This window comes from Eptesicus fuscus, chromosome 1 (genome assembly GCF_027574615.1).
Source record: "Eptesicus fuscus isolate TK198812 chromosome 1, DD_ASM_mEF_20220401, whole genome shotgun sequence".
Taxonomy (NCBI): Eukaryota; Metazoa; Chordata; class Mammalia; order Chiroptera; family Vespertilionidae; genus Eptesicus; species Eptesicus fuscus.
Genome location: NC_072473.1, coordinates 5469816 through 5490069, shown reverse-complemented (window position 1 = coordinate 5490069; position 20254 = coordinate 5469816). Strand labels below are relative to the sequence as shown.

The 20254-nt window shown below is 44.4% G+C and overlaps 3 non-coding genes across 3 annotated transcripts; all 3 read right to left on the bottom strand.

Moving 5' to 3' along the window:
- Nucleotides 1-14134: 14134 nt before the first annotated feature.
- MIR9186B-2 (microRNA mir-9186b-2) lies at nt 14135-14212 on the bottom strand. The gene has a single exon (NR_129115.2). It is a non-coding gene; the product is annotated as a microRNA mir-9186b-2 (primary transcript).
- A 2465-nt stretch (nt 14213-16677) lies between these two features.
- MIR9186B-5 (microRNA mir-9186b-5) lies at nt 16678-16804 on the bottom strand. Its single transcript, NR_129180.1, is given in 1 exon segment — nt 16678-16804. It is a non-coding gene; the product is annotated as a microRNA mir-9186b-5 (primary transcript).
- Nucleotides 16805-19280: 2476 nt separating this feature from the next.
- MIR9186J (microRNA mir-9186j) lies at nt 19281-19360 on the bottom strand. The gene is given in 1 exon segment (NR_129223.2): nt 19281-19360. It is a non-coding gene; the product is annotated as a microRNA mir-9186j (primary transcript).
- Nucleotides 19361-20254: the final 894 nt, after the last annotated feature.

Genomic DNA, 20254 nt, shown 5'->3' with positions numbered 1-20254 from the left:
ACAACAAGGTAATTAACACAAGTGTTAAGAGCATCCTCTTCACTTAACCTCACCTTGAGTATTAGGTGATGTGCACTTGACAACCTACCAGCTTTAGAGGCAGGTTCCCATAATGACCATAGTTAGCTCACCGAGTTCTCCTCACAAGAATCTGAAGAAGCACATGTGACAAAAGTGTTTAGCATAACAAATTGTTTTACCACCATACTGGCCAACGATGCTTTTCCTATCCGTTAAATTGAAATTCTTCAACTCATGCTTGATAACTCTATTAAATCCGGTCAAAAACTTCCTCAACAGACACTATGATTTCTCAAGCGCATCCCTCAAAATATCCTGTGGTTACTATCTAGTATGGGAAGGCCAGGGAACTCACCAGATATCAGCAGTACACATGACGTATGTCTGAAAGAGAAAAGGTAAAAACAGAAGGTTATTATCTGACCACCTGTACCAAAGCGATGGAACCAGGAAGTGTTAGGTACAAAGTCATTGCTTCCTTAGGAACATGAAGATCTGCTGGTCTGTGCTGTGGTTTAGGCCCACTACATCCCTGACCCCCATACCTTCTGGATGCCTGCACACCTACCGTGGATAGCTACCTGGGGATGGGCTCACTGTGACCTGATAGACACACTGTGGAAAATGTGTGGCGTACACTTCTTAGCCTCCTGAGAGAACTGCATATTAGCTTGATCAATGGCTTTTTAAAAATATATATGTTTTATTGATATTTTTACAGAGAGGAAGGGAGTGTGATAGAGAGTTGGAATCAATGATGAGAAACATTGATCAGCTGCCTCCTGAAAACCTTCCAGTGTGGATGAGCCCCCAAATCAGGTACATGCCCATGATGGGAATCAAACCTGGGGCCTGTAAGTCTGCTGGCCGACACACTATCCACTGAGCCAAGCTGGTTAGGGCTGATCAAAGGCTTTGGTTGGAGACTCATGACTATTACCTGAACACTTGAAGAGGTCAATGACACCTTCTTCACATAAAGAGACACATGCAAAGATTCCACAGTCATTAATGTGGAGACAAACCATGGGAGAAATTACCTGGAAGTCTACCTATCAATGTATCAGTATGGGGGCATAAAAGGCAATCTCTGGGCATGCTCACTAGGGATTCCTGGGTCAAATGGATTCCGAACTGCCTAAAGGCCAAGAAGACCCTCAATATAAAGTCCAGAAAACATTATTATTCACATCCATCATTCTCTTATGATTGAATGTCACATAATCTCATAGCAGAGTACTGAGAAGTAACTCACGGGTCACCTGCAAAACAATAACGCGGTGTTATGGATACCATACACCCTCACCTAGATATCTGAATGTCACAGGGTCTGTCGGATGCCTAAGGCACAGGTCATCACTTATCAGGTTCATGCACTGTCGGGGCAATAATCCCGATGAAGTTCTCCATGGTATCTAAACTGCAACCAGGAAAACACAGGATGCCATAGTGCCACAGTCAAACCTTCTAGAAATGAGAATGAAAACAGCCTTGTTGTGGGGACACCACTGCACACCTGAACTATACCTAGCATCTCGCAGTCCTCTCAAATCTATGCCATTACAAGAGACACCTACATTTGATGACTGTCCCCTCAGAAAATGAAAAGCCAGTGATTAATGTGACTTGGGAGACCCGCGGTAGTTACACTGATATCTTCCAATCGCTCACCAATCGTACAGTTCAAAATTATGTGTTCTCTAACATACCAAACTGAGGATTCAATGTGCTTGCTGGTATCTGTATGGTCCCTAGAATTTCTTACCTGACTCCCAGTAAACACCTCACGGTTATAATGATTGTGAAAGCACAGAATTTGTAGTGGGACACCAAAGATTAGCTGCGACATTTCCTTTGGAAAGACACCAACAAGTATTCCCAAATACTTTGCAGAACTCCGAGGTCCAGACCAGGTCACATATGACATTTCACCACGGGACACCTAAAACACTTCCATGGTTGGTGCTATGGCTTGGCCTACTATGTAAAGAACTTGGATACAGCAATACCTCATCCCTCTCAGGGTTAAAGAAAAATAGTCTCTAAAATATGACATTAACAACCTGCAGCTACCTCGATTGCTGAGGACTATCATCTCCTACCTGAATACCTGCAAAAAAAAAGTGTCAACTCAATTTTGTTGGGAAAAACAGCAGCACTTACCTAGCGATCTGCAGATCAGAGGGCTCATGTTGTGGTTGAAGGCCGCATCACCACTTATCTGCTTAACAGCCACGTCCTTCATTTCGGGGCAAAGTTACCGTCATCCTGATTTCTGCACAGGAACCTGAAAGTGATGAATGTTTGTAAAGGACAATCCTTTCCCCACAAGCACACCCATAATAAAACCCCATCCAGTATGAGGCACATCAACTCTACCTGGATACCAGCAGTCATCCAGAGTGGACACCACTGTTACATATATGTCACTCGGGATTGGACACCTGTGAGAAGTCTAAGATCAGTACTGCAAGTGGCAGCCAGGATAAGATCCAGTGTGCCTATAATCCTGGAACAGGCACAGTAGGAAATGTAAACGTTCTCTAAAACAGAAAACTGTAAACTCCCACTTAAAATGATTTGCAAGGAATCCATCATTTCTTACTGAATTCCTAAAAGGGAATCATGGCGACAATGAGCACTAGCACACAGCATCACTTACCTAGACATGTGAGCATCATGTGGTCTCAGCTGGGCATGTCTGGTACTGTGGACAGCCATTACCTCAGTAGCAGTGATGTCGCCAACCTCCCACTACAACAAGGTAATTAAAGAAATTGTTAAGAGAATCCTCTTCACTTAAACTCACCTTGAGTATCAGATGATGTGCACGTGACTACCTACCAGCTTTAGAGGCAGGTTCCCATAACGACCATAGTTAGCTCACTGAGTTCTCCTCACAAGAATAAGAAGAAGCATATGTGACAAAAGTGTTTAGAATAACAACTTGTTTTACCACCACACTTGCCAACAATGCTTTTCCTGTCCATTAAGATGAAAGACACCAACTCATGCTAAAACTTCCCCACTATACACTATCATCTCTCAAGGGTATCCCTCAAAAAATCCTGTGGTGATTAACTGGTTTGGAAGGCCAGGGAACTCACCAGGTATCACCATCCCAAGACAGTCCGCAGTACACATGACTTATGTCTGAAAGAGAAAAGGTAAAAACAGAAGGCTATTACCTGACCACTTGTACCAAAGCTATGGAACCAGGAAGTGTTAGGTACACAGACATCGCTGCCTTAGGAACATGAAGATCGGCTGGTCTGTGCTGTGGTTTAGGCCCACTTAATCCCTGACCCCCATACCTACTGGATGCCTGCACACTTACTGTGGATAGGCTTCCCCTGGATGGGCTCACTGTGACCTGAAAAAGACAGTATGGAAAATGAGTGTCGTACAAGTCTTAGTCTACTAAGAGAACTGCACATAGCTTTGGTCAATAGCTTTGGTTGAAGACTCATGACCATTACCAGGAAACTTGAAGAGGTCCATGACACCGTCTTCTCATGAAGAGTCACCTGCCATCATTCTATGGTCACTAATGTGGAGACAGACTGTGGGAGGAATTACCTGGATGTCTACCTATCAATCGATCAGAATGGAGGCATAAAAGGCAATCTCTGGGCATGCTCACTAGGGTTTCTTTCGTCAAATGGATTCTGATCTGCCTACAGGCCAAGAAGACACTCAATATGGAGTCCAGAAACATCATTATGCACACCCATCATTCTCTCATGAGTGTATGTCACAGAATCTCATAGCTGAATACTGAGAAGGACTTCATGGGTTAGCTGCAAAGCAATAACACGGTGATAGGGATACCATACACCCTCACCTAGATATCTGAATGCCAGAGAATGTGTCGGAAGCCTAAGGCACTGGTAATTACTTACCTTGTTCATGCACTGTCCAGGAAATGGTCATGAAGAATTACACTATGGTATCTGGACTGCAACCATGAAAACACTGCATGTCATACATGTCCACTTCAAACCTTCTAGAAATAAAAACTCATATAGCCTCATTGTGGGCCATGATTGCACACCCAACTATACTTAGCATGTCGTAGTCCTCTCAAATTTATGCCATTGCCAGAGACACCTTCATATGATGTCAGGTCTTTCAGAGTATGATAAATCTAATGATAAATGTCACTTGGGAGACCCGTGGTAGTTACACTGATATCTTCCAATCGCTTACCAATCATATACTTCAAAACTAAATGTTCTATAATATACCAAATTAAGATTCATTGTGCTTGCTAGTACCTCTATGGTCCCTAGAATTTTTTACCTGCCTCCCGGTAAACACAACATGGTGATAATGGTTGTGAAAGCACAGAACTTTGTAGCAGGACACCCAAGATTACCTGCGACATTTTCTTCTGTAAGACACCGTCAACTCTGCCAACACTTTGCAGAACTTCAAGGTCTGGCTTAGGTCAGATATGACAACATTACACCACGGGACACCTACAACACTTCCATGGTTGGTACTTTGCTTTGGCCTACTAAGAAAAGACTCGGATACAGCAATACCTCATCCCTCTCAGGGATAAAGAAAAATGTTCTCTAAAATAAGACATTAACAACCTGGAGCTACCTCGATTGCTGAGGACTATCATTTCCTACCTGAATACCTGATAAAAAAAGAGTGTCACCTCAATTTTGTTGGGAAAAACATCAGAGCTCACCTAGCGATCTGCAGATCAGAGGGCTCAAGCTGTGGTTGAAGGCCGCATCACCACTTATCTGCCTAAGAGCCATGTCCTTCATTTCGGGGCAAGGTTACAATCATCCTGATTTCCGCACAGGAACCTGAAAGTCATGAATGTTTGTAAAGGACAACACTTTTCCCACCAGCAAACCCATAAAAAAACCCGATCCACAATGAGACACATCAACTCTACCTGGATACCAGCAGCCATCCAGAGTGGCCACCACTGTTACAAACATGTCACTCGGGATTGGACACCTGTGAAAAAGCATAAGGTCAGTACTGCGGGTGGCAGTCAGGATAAGATCCAGTGTACCTATAATCCTGGAAAAGACACTGTAGAAAATGTAACCCTTCTCTAAAATAAAAAATTGTAAACTCCTACTGAAAATGATTGGCAAGGAATCCATCATTTCTTACTGAATCCCTAAAAGGGAATCATGGCGACAATGAGCACTAGCACACAGCATCACTTACCTAGACATGTGAGCATCATGTGGTCTCAGCTGGGCTTTTGTAGGGGGAGGAGGGCGGCATTTCTGGTACTGTGAACAGCCATTACCTCAGTAGCAGTGATGTCGCCAACCTCCCCCTACAACAAGGTAATTAATACAAGTGTTAAGACCATCCTCTTCACTTTAACTCACCTTGAGTATCAGATGATGTGCACGTGACTACCTACCAGTTTTAGAGGCAGGTTCCCATAACGACCATAGTTAGCTCACTGAGTTCTCCTCACAAGAATAAGAAGAAGCATATGTGACAAAAGTGTTTAGAATAACAACTTGTTTTATCACCACACTTGCCAACAATGTTTTTCCTGTCCATTAAGATGAAAGACACCAACTCATGTTAAAACTTCCCCACTATACACTATCATCTCTCAAGGGTATCCCTCAAAAAATCCTGTGATGACTAACTGGTTTGGAAGGCCAGGGAACTCACCAGGTATCACCATCCCAAGACAGTCAGCAGTACACATGACTTATGTCTGAAAGAGAAAAGGTAAAAACAGAAGGCTATTACCTGACCACTTGTACCAAAGCTATGGAACCAGCAAGTGTTAGGTAGACAGACATTGCTGCCTTAAGAACATGAAGATTGGCTGGTCTGTGCTGTGGTTTAGGCCCATTTAATCCCTGAAACCCGAACCTACTGGATGCCTGCACACCTACTGTGGATAGGCTTCCCCTGGATGGGCTCACTGTGACCTGAAAGGGACAATATGGAAAATTGGTGTCGTACAAGTCTTAGTCTACTAAGAGAACTGCACAGAGCTTTGGTCAATGGCTTTGGTTGGAGACTCATGATCATTACCAGGAAACTTGAAGAGGTCCATGACACCGTCTTCTCATGAAGAGTCACCTGCCATCATTCCATGGTCACTAATGTGGAGACAGACTGTGGGAGGATTTACCTTGACGTCTACCTATCAATCTATTAGAATCCTATATAATAATAGACAAATATGCAAATTGACCATACCTCCGACACACCCACAAGCCACGCCCACAATCCAATCAGAGCGAGCATGCAAATTAACCCAAACCAAGATGGCTATAGCCACAGAGAGCAAGGTTTCCTAGGTAACAGAGGAAGCCAAGCTTTCTGCCAGCCGTTGCAGGCCTAAGCCTCCACTCAAGCTACAAAGTTTCAATTATAGAAGGTAAACAAATTCAAACAAATGGCGGCAGAATGGAGCTTGAGAGAGCAGGCCAGGGTTGCCGCCGGCAACAGGGGAAGCAAAGCTTTCCACACACCCTGGCCGGGCCCACCCGCTTAAGGCAACAAAGTTTCAATTATAACCCCAACACAAATGGCTTCGGGCCTCAGAGGGAGCCCCAGGCTTAGCTCTGCTCCAGGCTACAAAGTTTCAATTGTAGAAGGAAAATAAATTCCAGATACCAGGGCCTCTGCTTTCGTTGCCAGGGGGCGTGGCTGGCCTGCAAACCACCACAGGCCCCTCGCTCAGGCTGCCCCATGCCCCAAGGGTACCCCACCCTGATCAGGGACACCCTTCAGGGCAAACCAGCTGGCCCCCACCCTTGTACCAGGCCTCTATCCTATCTAATAAAAGAGTACTATGCAGATTGATCATCACTGCAACACACAATATAGCTGCCCCCATGTGGTCAAAGATCCTGCCCCCATGTGGACACAGGATCGTCACCACAGCAGCAGGAGAGGGAAGTTGGGAGGCACCTGGCCTGCAAGGGAGGGCAGTTGAGAGGGACCAAGCCTGCAAGGGAGGGCAGCTGGAGGTGATCAACCCTGCAGGAGAGGGCAGTTAGGGGTGACCAGGCCGGCAGAGGAGGGAAGTTGGGGGCAAACAGGCTGGCAGAAGAGTGATTAGGGGGTGATCAGGCTGGCAGGCAGAAGCGGTTACGGGCAATCAGGAAGGCAGGCAGGCAAGCAGTTTGGAGCCAGCAGTCCTGGATTGTGAGAGGCAGGCAGAATTGGTTAGGGGCAATCAGGAAGGCATGCAGGCAAGCAGTTGGGAGCCAGCAGTCCTGGATTGTGAAAGGGATGTCCGACTGCCTGTTTAGGACCGATCCCAGGGATTGGGCCTACATGGGCAGTCAGACATCCCTTGAGGGGTCCCAGATTGGAGAGGGTACAGGCTGGGCTGAAGGACAATCCCCCTCCGTGCACGAATTTCTTGCACCGGGCCTCTAGTGGAGGCATAAAAGGCAATCTCTGGGCATGCTCACTAGGGTTTCTTTGGTCCAATGGATTCTGATCTGCCTACAGGCCAAGAAGACACTCAATATGGAGTCCAGAAACATCATTATGCACACCCATCATTCTCTCATGAGTGTATGTCACAGAATCTCATAGCTGAATACTGAGAAGGACTTCATGGGTTAGCTGCAAAGCAATAACACGGTGACAGGGATACTATACACCCTCACCTAGATATCTGAATGCCAGAGAATGTGTCGGATGCCTAAGGCACTGGTAATTACTTACCTTGTTCATGCACTGTCCAGGAAATGGTCATGAAGATGTTCACTATGGTATTTGGACTGCAACCATGAAAACACTGGATGCCATACATGTCCACTTCAAACCTTCTAGAAATGAAAACTCATATAGCCTAACTGTGGGCCACCATTGCACACCCCAACTATACCTAGCATCTCGCAGTCCTCTCAAATTTATGCCATTGCCAGAGACACCTTCATATGATGTCAGGTCTCTCAGAGAATGATAAATCTAATGATAAATGTCACTTGGGAGACCCGTGGTAGTTACACTGATATCTTCCAATCACTTACCAGTCATATACTTCAAAACTAAATGTTCTATAATATACCAAACTAAAGATTCAACGTGCTTGCTAGTACCTCTATGGTCCCTAGAATTTTTTACCTACCTCCCGGTAAACACATCACGGTTATAATGGTTTTGAAAGCACAGAACTTTGTAGCAGGACACCCAAGATTACCTGCGACACTTCCTTCTTTAAGATACCGTCAACTCTGCCAACACTTTGCAGAACTTCAAGGTCTGGCTTAGGTCAGATATGACAACATTACACCACGGGACACCTACAACACATCCGTGGTTGGTACTTTGGTTTGGCCTACTACGAGAAGACTTGGATACAGCAATACCTCATCCCTCTCAGGGTTAAAGAAAAATGTTCTCTAAAATAAGACATTAACAACCTGGAGCTACCTCAATTGCTGAGGACTATCATCTCCTACCTGAATACCTGATAAAAAAAGAGTGTCACCTCAATTTTGTTGGGAAAAACATCAGAGCTCACCTAGTGATCTGTAGATCAGATGGCTCATCTTGTGGTTGAAGGCCGCATCACCACTTATCTGCCTGACAGCCACGTCCTTCATTTCGGGGCAAGGTTACAGTCATCCTGATTTCCGCACGGGAACCTGAAAGTCATGAATGTTTGTAAAGGACAACACTTTGCCCACCAGCAAAACCATAAGAAAACCCAATAAACAATGAGACACATCAACTCTACCTGGATATCAGCAGCCATCCAGAGTGGCCACCACTGTTACAAACATGTCACTCGGGATTGCACACCTGTGCAAAAGCATAAGGTCAGTACTGCGGGTGGCAGCCAGGATAAGATCCATTGTACCTATAATCCTGGAAAAGACACAGTAGGAAATGTAACCCTTCTCTAAAATAGAAAATTGTCAACTCCTACTTAAAACGATTGGCAAGGAATCCATCATTTCTTACTGAATCCCTAAAAGGGAATCATGGTGACAATGAGCGTTATCACACAGCATCACGTACTTAGACATGTGAGCATCACGTGTTCTGTGCTGGGATTTTTGTAGGGGGAGGAGGGCAGCATGTCTGGTACTGTTGGCAGCCATTACCTCAGTACCAGTGATGTCGCCAACCTCCCTCTACAACAAGGTAATTAATACAAGTGTTAAGAGCACCGTCTTCACTTAAACTCAAGTTGAATATCAAAAGATGTTCACTTGACGACCTACCAGCTTTAGAGGCAGGTTCCCATAACAACAATAGTTAGCTCACCGAGTTCTACTTACAAGAATCTGAAGAAGCACATGTGACAAAAGTGTTTACCATAACAACTTGTTTTACCACCACAATGGCCAACAATGTTTTCACGTCCATTATGATGAAAGATGCCAACAAATGCTTGATAACTCTATTAAATCCGGTCAACATCTTCCCCACCAGACACTATCTTCTCTCAAGGTTATCCCTCAAAAAATACTGTGGTTACTAACTGGTTTGGGAAGGCCAGGGAACTCACCAAGTGTCACCCTCCCAAGACACTCAGCAGTACACATGACTTATGTCTGAAAGAGAAAAGGTAAAAACAGAAGGTTATTACCTGACCACCTGCACCAAAGCGATGGAACCAGGAAGTGTTATTTACACAGTCACCGCTTCCTTAGGAACAGGAAGATCGGCTGTTGTGTCGTGTGATTTAGGCCCACTTCATCCCTGAACCCCATACCTACTGGATGCCTGAACACCTACTGTGGATAGGCTTCCCCTGAATTGGCTGTGACATGAAAGAGACACTATGGAAAATCGGTGTCATACAAGTCTTAGTCTACTAAGAGAACTGCACATAGCTTTGGTCAATGGCTTTGGTTGGAGACTCATGACCATTCCCAGGACACTTGAAGAGGTCCATGACACCGTCTTCTCATGAAGAATCACCTGCCATCATTCCATGGTCACTAATGTGGAGACAGACTGGGGGAGGAATTACCTGGAAGTCTACCTATCAATCTATCAGAATGGAGGCATAAAAGGCAATCTCTGGGCATGCTCAAGAGGGTTTCTTTGGGCAAATGGATTCCGATCTGCATACAGGCCAAGAAGACACTCCATATGGAGTCCAGAAAACATCATTATGCACATCCATAATTCTCTAATGAGTGTATGTCACAGAATCTCATAGCTGAGTACTAAGAAGGACTTCACGGGTTAACTGCAAAGCAATAACACGGTGATAGGGATACCATACACCCTCACCTATATATCTGAAAATCAGAAGGTCTTTCGGATGCCTAAGGCACTGGTAATCACTTACCTTGTTCATGCACTATCCAGGAAATGGTCATGCAGAATTTCACCATGGTATCTGGACTGCAACCATGAAAACACTGGATGCCATACATTCCCACTTCAAACCTTCTAGAAATGAAAACTCAAATAGCCTCATTGTGGGCCACCACTGCATACCCCAACTGTACCTAGCATGTCGCAGTCCTCTCAAATCTATGCCATTGCCAGAGATACCTTCATATGATGTCTGGTCCCTCAGAGAATGAAAAATCCAGTGATAAATGTCAATTGGGAGACCCGTGGTAGTTACACTGACATCTTCCAATCGCTTAACAATCATATAGTTCAAAACGAAATGTTCTATAATATACCAAACTAAAGATTCAATGTGCTTGCTAGTACCTCTGTGGTCCCTAGAATTTTTTACCTGCCTCCTGGTAAATACGTCACGGTTATAATGATTGTGAAAGCACAGAATTTGTAATGGGACACTCAAGATTAGTTGTGACATTTCCTTCTGTAAGACACCATCAACTCTGCCAGAACACTTGCAGAACTCCAAGGTCCGGACCAGGTCAGATATGACAACATTTCACCACGGGACACCTACAGCACTTCCATTGTTGGTAATTTGTTTTAGAGCACAGAAAACTGTGCTCTAAAATATCACATGAATAACCTGGAGGTCGCTAGATTGGCAAGGAATCTGATTTCCAACCTGAATCCATGCACAGAAGAGACGGTCACCTCAATTTTGTGGGGAAAAACATCAGTGCTCACCTAGTGATCTGCAGATCAGATGGCTCATGGTGTGGTTGAATCCCACGTCACCACTTACCTGCATAACAGCCACGTCCTTGCTTCCTGGGCAATGATACAGTCATTGTGATTTCCGCACAGGAACCTAAAAGTCATGAAATGTCTGTAAACGACAAACCGTTCCCCAGCAGGACACCCTGAAGCAACCTGGTCCACTATGAGACACATCAACTCTACCTGGAGACCTTCAGTCATCCACACAAGACACCACAGTCCCAAACACGTACTCTGGGCTTGGCCACCTGTGAAAATCCTTGGATCAGTACAGCGGGTTGGAAAGACAGGATAAGTAGCAATGTGCCTGCAATCCTGGAACAGGCATATTGGAAACATATACCTTCTCTAAAATAGAAATTTGTAAATGCCTACTTAATAAGAATAGCAAGGAATCCTTCATTTCTTACCTGAATCCCTGCAAGAGAATCATGGCCACAACGAGTGTGAGCACACTGCATCACTTACCTACACATGTGAGCATCACGTGGTGTGCTGGGCTTTTGTAGGGGGACGGGGACGGCATTTCTGGTACTGTGAGCAGCCATTACATCAGTACCAGTGTTGCAGCCAACCTCCCCCTACAAACAAGGTAATTAACACAAGTGTTAAGAGCATCCTCTTCACGTAACCTCACCTTGAGTATCAGATGTTGTGCACAGCGGTAGGATCCACTTGGCCACCTGCCCCGTTTACAGGCAGGTTCCAATTAAGACCATAGTTAGCTCACCGAGTTCTCCTCACAAGAACCTGAAGAATCACATGTGAGAAAATTGGTTAGGGTCACAACTTGTTTTAGCAACACACCTGCCAACAATGCTTTTCACGTCCATTAGGATGAAATACACAACTCAACCTAGATAACTCTATTAAATCTGGTCAAAATCTTCCTCAGCAGACACCATCATCTCTCAAGGGTATCCCTCAAAATATGCTTTGGTTAATAACTAGTTTGGGAATACCACGGTACTCACCGGACATCATCCACCCAGGACACTCAAAATTACACATGACTTATGTCTGAAAGAGAAAAGGTAAAAACAGAAGTTTATTACCTGACCACCTGCGACAAAGTGATTGAACCAGGAATTGTTACTTACACAGTTATCGCTGCCTTAGGAACATGAAGATTGGCTTGTCTGTGCCGTGGTTTAGTCCCACTTCATCAGTGATCCTCATTCCTACTGGAGGCCTGCACACCTAAGGTGGATAGGCTTCCTGGGGATGGACTCACGGTGACCTGAAAGACACACTCTGCATAATGGGTGGCATACACATGACAACTGCATATTGCCTTGGTCAGTACCTGTGGTTGGAGACTCCTGACCATTAACTAAACACATTCCACAATGTCATTAATGTGGAGATGGACCTTGGAAGAAATTACCTGGAAGTCTACCTATCAATGTATCATTATGGGGGCATAAAAGGCAATCTCTGGGCATGCTCACTAGCGTTTCTTGGGTCAAATGGATTCCGAACTGCCTACAGGTTAAAAGGACACTAAATATGGAGTCCAGAAAATATCATTATGCACATCCATTATTTTCTCATGATTGTATGTCACAGAATCTCATTGCTGAGTACTGAGAAGGAATTCACGGGTCACATGCAAAACAATAACACGGTGTTAGGGATACCATACACCCTCACCTAGACATCTGAATGTCACAGGGTCTGTCGCATGCCTAAGGCACAGGTCATCACTTATCAGGTTCATGCACTATCCGGGCAATTATCATGATGAATTTCACCATGGTATCTAGACTGCAACCAGCAAAACATAGGATACCATATGTGTCCACTGTCAAATCTTCTAGAAATGAAAATGCAAATAGACTTGCTGTGGGCCACCACTGCACAACACAACTATACCTAGCACCTTGCAGTCCTCTCAAATCTATGCCATTGCTAGAGACACCTTCATATGATGACTGGCCCCTCACAGAATGAAAAATCCAGTGATTAATGTGACTTGGGAGACCTGCAGTAGTTACACTGATATCTTCCAATAGCTCAACAATCATACAGTTCAAAATTAGGTGTTCTCTAAAATACCAAACTGAGGATTCAATGTACTTACTAGTGATTATATGGTCCCCAGAATTTCTTACCTGACTCCCAGTAAACCCGTCACAGTAATAATGGTTGTGAAAGCACAGAACTTTGTAGCAGGACACCCAAGATTAGCTGCGACATTTCCTTTTGTAAGACACCAACAAGTATGCCCGAATACTTTGCAGAACTCCGAGGTCTGGACAAGGTCAGATATGACATTTCACCACGGGACACCTACAGCACTTCCATGGTTGGTGCTGTGGCTTGGCCTACTACAAAAAGGACTTGGATACAGCAATACCTCATCCCTCTGACTGTTAAAGAAAAATAGTCTCTAAACTATGACATTAACAACCTGGAGCTACCTCGATTGCTGAGGACTATGATCTCCTACCTGAATACCTGCAAAAAAAGAGTGTCACATCAATTTTGTTGGGAAAACATCAGAGCTCACCTAGCGATCTGCAGATTAGAGGACTCAGGCAGTGATTGAAGCCATCATCACCACTTATCTGCCTAACAGCCACATCCTTCATTTCAGGGCAAGGTTACCGTCATCCTCATTCCCGCACAGGAACCTGAAAGTCATGAATGTTTGTAAAGGACAACACTTTCCCCACCAGCACACCCATAAGCAAACCCCATCCAGTATGAGACACATTAACTCTACCTGGATACCAGCAGTCATCCATTGTGGCCACCACTATTACAAACATGTCACTCGGGATTGGACACCTGTGAATGCCTAAGATCAGTACTTCAGGTGGCTGCCAGGATAAGTACCAGTGTGCCTATAATCCTGGCACAGTAGGAAAGTAAACCTTCCGTAAAATAGAAAATTGTAAACTCCTAATTAAAATAATTGGCAAAGAATCCATCATTTCTTACTGAATCCCTAAAAGGTAATCATGGCTACAATGAGCGCTAGCACATAGCATTACTTACTTAGACATGTGAGCATCACGTGGTCTGTGCTGAGATTTATGTAGGGGGAGGAGGGCGGCATGTCTGGTACTGTGGACAGCCATTACCTCAGTACCAGTGATGTCGCCAACCTCCCCCTACAAACAAGGTAATTAACACAAGTGTTAAGAGAATCATCTTCACATAACCTCACCTTGAGTATCAGATGATGTGCAGAGTTGTAGGAACCACTTGACCACCTACCAGCTTTAGAGGCAGGTTCCCATAATGACCATAGTTAGCTCAACGAGTTCTACTCACAAGAATCTGAAGAAGCACATGTGACAAAAGTGTTTACCATAACAACTTGTTTTACCACCACACTTGCCAACAATGCTTTTCCCGTCCATTATGATAAAAGGCACCAACTCATGATTGATAAGTCTATTAAATCTTGTCAAAAACTTCTTCAACAGACACTATCATCTCTCAAGTGTATCTCCCAAAAAATCTTGTGCTTACTAACTAGTTTGGGAATGCCAGGGAATTCACCAGATATCAGTAGTACACATGACTTATGTCTGAAAGAGAAAAGGTAAAAACAGAAGGTTATTTCCTGACCACCTGTACCAAAGCGATGGAACCAGGAATTGTAAGGTACGCAGTCATTGCTGCCTTAGGAACATGAAGATCAGCTGGTCAGTTCTGTGGTTTAGGCCCACTTCATCCCTGACCCAAATAACTACTGGATGCCTGCAAACCTACCGTGGATACCTTCCCGGAGATGGGCTCGCTGTGACCTGAAAGAGACAGTATGGAAAATCGGTGTCGTACAAGTCTTAGTCTACTAAGAGAACTACACATAGCTTTCGTCAATGGCTTTGGTAGGAGACTCATGACGATTACCAGGACATTTGAAGAGGTCCATGACACCTTCTTCTCAAGAAGAGTCACCTGCCATCATTCCATGGTCACTAATGTGGAGATAGACTATGGGAGGAATTACCTGGACATGTACTTATCAATCTATCAGTGTGGGGTATAAACGGCAATCTCTGGGCATGCTCACTAGGGTTTCTTTGGTCAAATGGATTCCGAACTGCCTACAGGCCAAGAATACACTCAATATGGAGTCCAGAAAACATCATTATGCACATCCATCATTCTCTCATGAGTGTATGTCCCAGAATCTCATAGCTGAGTACTGAGAAGGACTTCATGGGTTAGCTGCAAAGCAATAACATGGTGTTAGGGATACCATACACCCTCACCTAGATATCTAAATGTGAGAAGATGTATCGGATGCCTCAGGCACCTGTAATCACTTACCGTGTTCATGCACTGTCCAGGAAATGGTCATGAAGAAGTTCACCATGGTAACTGGACTGCAACCATGAAAACACACGATGCCATATATGTCTACTATCAAACCTTGTATAAAATAAAACTCAAATAGCCTCATTGTGGGCCACCATTGCACACCCCAACTATATCTAGCATCTCGCAGTCCTCTCAAATATATGCCATTGCCAGAGACACCTTCATATGATGTCTGGTCCCACAGAGAATAAAAAATCCAGTGATTAATGTCACTTGGGAAACCCGTGGTAGTTACGATATCTTACAATCACTTACCAGTCATATAGTTCAAAACTAAGTGCTCTGTAATATACCAAACTAAGGATTCAATGTGCTTATTCGTGCCTATATGGTCCCCAGAATTTCTTACCTGACTCCCAGTAAACACGTCATAGTAATAATGATTGTGAAAGCACAGAACTTTGTACCGGGACATCCAGGGTTAGCTGCGACATTTACTTTTGTAAGACACCAACAAGTATGCCTGAATACTTTGCAGAAATCCGATGTCTGGACAAGTTCAGATATGACATTTCACCGCGGGACACCTACAGCACTTCCATGTTAGTGCTGTGGTTTGGCCTACTATGAAAAGGACTTGGATACAGCAATACCTCATCCCTCTCATGGTTAAAGAAAAATAGTCTCTAAAATATGACATTAACAACCTGGAACTACCTCGATTGCTGAGGACTATCATCTCCTACCTGAATACCTGCAAAAAAAAAAAAAAAAAGAGTGTCACATCACTTTTGTTGGGAAAACTTCAGAGCTCACCTAGCTATCTCCAGATCAGAGGGCTCATGCTGTGGCTGAAGCCTGCATCACCACTTATCTGCATAACAGCCACATCCTTCATTTCAGGGCAAGGTTACAGTCATCCTGATTTGCGCACAGGAACCTGACAACACTTTTCCCATCAGCACACCCGTAAGCAAACCCCATCCACAATGAGACACATCAACTCTACCTCGATACCAGCAGCCATCCAGAGAGGACACCACTGTTACAAACATGTCACTCGGTATTCGAAACCTGTGAAAAGCCTAAGATCAGTACTGCAGGTGGCTGCCAGGATAGTACCAGTGTGCCTATAATCCTGGAACAGGCACAGTAAGAAAGTAAACCTTCTGTAAAATAGAAAATTATAAACTCCTATTTAAAACGATTGGCAAGGAATCCATCATTTCTTGCTGAATCCCTAAAAGGGAATCATGGCGACAATGAGCGCTAGCACAAAGCATCACTTACCTAGACATGTGAGCATCACGTGGTCTGTGCTGGGATATTTGTAGGGGGAGGAGGGCGGCATGTCTGGTACTGTGAGCAGCCATTACCTCAGTACCAGTGATGCCGCTCACCTCCCCCTACAAACAAGGTAATTAACACAAGTGTTAAGAGCACCCTCATCATTTAAACTCACCTTGAGTATCAGAAGATGTTCACTTGATGACCTAACAGCTTTAGAGGCAGGTTACCATAACGACCATAGTTAGCTCACCGAGTTCTCCTCACAAGAATCTGAAGAAGCACATGTAACAAACGTGTTTACCATAATAGCCTGTTTTACCACCACACTTGGAAACAATGCTTTTCCTGTCCATTACGATGAAAGACGCTAACTCACGCTCGATAACTCTACTAAATCCGGTCAAAAACTTCCTCAACAGACACTATCATCTCTCAAGGGTATCCCTCAAAAAATCCTGTGGTTACTAACGGGTTTGCGAAGGCCAGGGAACTCACCAGGTATCACCTTCCCAAGACACTCAGCAGTATACATGACTTATGTCTGACAGAGAAAAGGTAAACACAGAAGGTTATTTCCTGACCACCTGCACCAAAGCGATGGAACCAGGAAATGTTAGCAACACAGTTATCGCTGCCTTAGGAACATGAAGATCGGCTGGTCTGTGCTGTGGTTTAGTTCCACTTCGTCACTCACCCTCATTCCTACTGGAGACCTGCACTCCTAATGTGGATAGGCTTTCCGGGGATGGGTCACGGTGACCTGAAAGACACACTGTGGATAATGGGTGGCGTACCCGTGACAACTGCATATTGCCTTGGTCAATGGCTTTGGTTGGAGACTTATGACCATGAACTGAACACTTGAAGAGGTCAATGAAACCTTTTTTTCATGAAGAGACACCTGCAACCATTCTACAGTCATTAATGTGGAGACAAACCATGGGAGAAATTACCTGAAAGTCTACTTATCAATGTATCAGTATGGGGGCATCAAAGGCAATGTCTAGGCATGCTCACAAGGGTTTCCTGAGTCAAATGGATTCTGATCTGCCTACAGGCCAAGAAGACACTCAATATGGAGTCCAGAAAACATCATTATGCACATCCATCATTCTCTCATGATTGTAGGTCACAGAATCTCATTGCTGAGTACTGAGAAGGACTTCACTGGTCACCTGCAAAACAATAACACGGTGTTAGGGATACAATACACGCTCACCTAAATATCTGAATGTCAGAGGGTCTGTCGGATACCTAAGGCACAGGCCATCACTTATCAGGTTCATGCACTGTCTGGGCAATGATCATGATGAATTTCACCATGGTATCTAGACTGCAACCAGGAAAACACAGGATGCCATTTGTGTCCACTGTCAAACCTTCAAAAAATAAAAATGCAAATAGCCTTGTTGTGGGTCACCACTGCACACCACAACTATACCTAGCATCTCGCAGTGCTCTCAAATCTATGCCATTGCTGGAGACACCTACATATGATGACTGGCCCCTCTGGGAATGAAAAATCCAGTGATTAATGTGACTTGCGAGTCCCGTGGTAGTTACACTGATATCTTCCCATCGCTCACCAATCTTATAGTTCAAAATTAGGTGTTCTCTAACATACCAAACTGAGGATTCAATGTGCTTTCTGGTACCTGTATGGTCGCTAGAATTTCTTACCTGACTCCCAGTAAACCCGTCACAGTAATAATGGTTGTGAAAGCACAGAACTTTGTAGCTGGACACCCAAGATTAGCTGCGACATTTCCTTTTGTAAGACACCAACAAGTATGCCCAAATACTATGCAGAACTCCGAGGTCCGGACAAGGTCAGATATGACATTTCACCACGGGACACCTACAGCACTTCCATGGTTGGTGCTGTGGCTTGGCCTACTACAAAAAGGACTTGGATACAGCAATACCTCATCCCTCTGACTGTTAAAGAAAAATAGTCTCTAAAATATGACATTAACAACCTGCAGCTACCTAGATTGCTGTGGACTATCATCTCCTACCTGAATACCTGCAAAAAACAGAGTGTCACATCAAATTTCTTGGGAACAACATCAGCACTTACCTAGCGATCTGCAGATCAGAGGGCTAATGCTTTTGTTGAAGGGCGCATCACCACTTATCTTGCCTAACTGCCACATCCTTCATTTCGGGGCAAGGTTACCATCATCCTTATTTCCGCACAGGAACCTGAAAGTCATGAATGTTTGCGAAGGACAACCCTTTCCCCACGAGCACACCCGTAAGCAAACCCCATCCACAATGAGACACATCAACTCTACGTAAATACCAGCAGCCATCCAGTGTGGACACCACTGTTACAAACATATCGCTCGGATTTGACACAGATGAAAAGCCCAAGATCAGTACTGCCGGTGGCAGCCAGGATAAGTACCAGTGTGCCTATAATCCTTGAACAGGCACAGTAGGAAACGTGAACTTTCTCTAAAATAGAAAAATGTAAACTCCTACTTAAAACGATTGGCAAGGAATCCATCATTTCTTACTGAATCCCTGCAAGAGAATCATGGCGACAATGAGTGCTAGCACACAGCATCACTTACCTAGACATGTGAGCATCACGTGGTCTGTGCTGGGATTTTTGTAGGGGGAGGAGGGCGGCATGTCTGGTACTGTGAGCAGCCATTACCTCAGTACCAGTGATGCCGCTCACCTCCCCCTGCAAACAAGGTAATTAACACAAGTGTTAAGAGCATCCTCATCACTTAACCTCACCTTGAGTATCAGAAGATGTTCACTTGACGACCTACCTGGTTTAGAGGCAGATTCCCATAACGACCATAGTTAGCTCACCGAGTTCTCCTCATAAGAATCTGAAGAAGCACATGTGACAAACGTGTTTACCATAATATCCTGTTTTACTACCACACTTGGCAAGAATGCTTTTCCGTCGATTACGATGAAAGACGCCAACTCAGGCTTGATAACTCTATTAAATCCAGTCAAAAAATTCCTAAACAGACACTATCATCTCTCAAGGGTATCCCTCAAAAAATCCTGTGGTTACTAATGGGTTTGGGAAGGCCAGGGAACTCACCAGGTATCACCCTCCCAAGACACTCAGCAGTATACATGACATGTCTGAAAGAGAAAAGGTAAAAACATAAGGTTATTTCCTGACCACCTGCACCAAACTGATGGAACCAGAAAATGTTAGGCACAAAGTCATTTCTTCCTTAGGAACATGAAGATCGGCTGGTGTGTGCTGTGGTTTAGGCCCACTTCATCCCTGACCCCGATACCTACTGGATGCCTGCACACCTACTGTGGATAGGCTTCCCCTGGATGGGCTCACTGTGACCTGAAAGAGACAGTATGGAAAATGAGTGTCGTACAAGTCTTAGTCTACTAAGAGAACAGCACAAAGCTTTGGTCAATGGCTTTGGTTGGAGACTCATGACCATTATCAGGAAACATAAAGAGGTCCATGACACCTTCTTCTCTAGAAGAGTCACCTGCCATTATTCCATGGTCACTAATGTGGAGACAGACTGTGGGAGGAATTACCTGGATGTCTACCTATCAATCGATCAGTGTGGGGGCATAAAAGGCAAAA